General features: G+C 31.5%; 1 protein-coding gene across 1 annotated transcript in view; it reads right to left on the bottom strand.

Annotated features, from left to right (window-relative positions):
• smyd3 (SET and MYND domain containing 3) overlaps positions 1-2,363 on the bottom strand; it is a 113,121-nt gene that overhangs the window by 25,431 nt on the left and 85,327 nt on the right. The gene's annotated exons all lie outside the window — the stretch shown is intronic.

Here is a 2,363-nt window from a genome sequence, read left to right as displayed (position 1 = left end):
TTTAAGTTAAATATTTAGGTAGCCAGCTAAATATTTAAGTTAAATATTTGGTGGCTAGCTAAATATTTAAGTTAAATATTTAGGTGGCTAGCTAAAAATTTAAGTTAAATATTTGGTGGCTAGCTAAATATTTAAGTTAAATATTTAGGTGGCTAGCTAAAAATTTAAGTTAAATATTTGGTGGCTAGCTAAATATTTAAGTTAAATATTTAGGTGGCTAGCTAAAAATTTAACGTGTAAGTCAAATATCTAGTTTATAAACTATGACATTTATAAATGTATGAATCATATGGTGAAAAACTGACTTTGAAAAATAAATCTGTTCTTTTTTTTCTTATAAAAGGTTAAATAAAACAAAAATATTGGTGGTAATTTTTGACTGTGTAACTTTACAAATGGCACCCCATACGCACAACTCAAATTTCCTTAGAAAAAAGGGGAAAGAGTAAATGGGTGCCTGGTTCTGAAGAATCATAAAAATGGGATAACCAGCACTGAGTTAACATAGTTAACTAAAACTAACTAAATAATGAAAACTGAATCTGCAGCTGCTCAGCATCGCCTGCTAAATGAAACAAAAGTTGTGAGAAAGCAGCAATGTCCACTTTGGGATTTCTTTGAATATGACAGCGAGAAAAATCAAATTAAGTGTCTTGTAGTGGAAACAGGTGATAAAATAAGTGGAATACTTCTCAAGGGAAAAACTGCATGAATCAAGCTTGCACAAGATGGCTAACTAGGACTATCTTGACATGCTAGCTTCTCTCAGTAGCTCCCATGAAAAACAAGCAAAAGGTAGCAACGGGTTGGAGACAACTATTGTTATCGTCCTAAACTAATCGCCCACATTTTTAGTTGGCAAAATTGAGTTACACAACTATTTTAGGAAGGTGTTGCTATAATGGACTGCTTTAACTAGTGACCAAATAGCTGTTGGTTAGTTACCTCACAGGAACATCACAAGCTTGAGGATGCATTGGCAAATAGGTTGATTCAAACTATTAAAAAAATACTAGAACTAATAAAACTAAACTAAAACTAAACATTGAAAATGCAATAACAACTAATAAAAACGAGCAAATCCCCTGTAAAAACTAATTAAAACTAACTGAATTAAAAGAAAAAAGTCACAATGAAATAAAACTAAACTATAACGAAAAATCCAAAACTATTATAACCTTGCTGCAAGTTACTGTAAATCAAGGCATTTTTTTAGAACTACCAGTATGTCTTTCAGTTTTATTTCTTAAATTATAATGGTAACAAAAAACCCTGTTTATTGCTGCCTCTGAACCAAACAAAATTATTCGTGAGTTAGGAGAGGAGCGTCAAGAAGTAAGTGGAGAGAGACGGTTTGTTTTTTGAAACTAGCAGTTTGTGCACAGATGGTTTAAATAATTAAATACTTGCAAAAGTTGGTGGGGAAAAAAGGAATAAAAATTCTGATATTCAGTTACCAAAAGAAGCAGTAAAGTGTCACTTACTGGTAGTGTATTTTGATGTTTATATTGTGTTTAATATTTAGCATTTACATATTTATGAACAAGATTTGTGTTAAAAGTGGTTTATGGGTATAAAACCATCAGTAAAATGTGTTTCACCTCTGGGACGAGACGTCTTCTGTTTTTTCCACAGATTCTGTATTATTCTGTAATGACAGCTAAATCTGTTCCCTCTCTCTTCTTCCTTTTGAAGTTTGAATTTTTTTATTTCTTTGGCAACACTGAAAATAGAAGCTAGTGATATTTGAACCCCATCAATGTTCATTCAAAGCTAAAGGTCTGGTTTAAATCTGTAGTCATTAAGACTTCATCACATGCTGTTATCTATTTTATTTACTCCTCTACTTTGTGTCGATACATTGGAGTACCATCCACTTACTATGTATTAATTATACCCATAATAACAATAACTGCTCATTTATGGGCAACATAGAGTTTTGGGGATGTCTAGTCTGGGTGGAATATGACAGCCATGGCAATTCTTTTATCTGTGTCCTCAGGGATTTCTTTTTTTTTTTTCTTTTTTTGAAAGCCAACCTCTTAATTTTTAGCTTTTGATGTTTTATTTGTCTAATGTGATAACTGTATTTTGATAAGTCAATTTGTTATTTTTCCAATTATTTTTTTTGCACAATTGGCTGCTGGACATAAAACAAATTATTGTTAAAAGCTTTTTTAAAGTCATTATGTTTTAATTCAATTTCTATGCAGTTGCTTAGAAAAAAAAACCCTCAAAGCTACTGACTGTTCAGCTGTGGTTTATTCCGGTTCATTCCTTACAATAACTGTAAGTGGCGTCTTCAACAGTATATACAGTATGTATAAATGTAATCTGAATGACAGAGAGGAAACTGTTATAGC

Source organism: Austrofundulus limnaeus, unplaced genomic scaffold, assembly GCF_001266775.1.
Source record: "Austrofundulus limnaeus strain Quisiro unplaced genomic scaffold, Austrofundulus_limnaeus-1.0 Scaffold163, whole genome shotgun sequence".
Taxonomy (NCBI): Eukaryota; Metazoa; Chordata; class Actinopteri; order Cyprinodontiformes; family Rivulidae; genus Austrofundulus; species Austrofundulus limnaeus.
The sequence above is the reverse complement of the archived record's forward strand: the minus strand, read 5'-3'. Positions and strand labels throughout refer to the sequence as shown.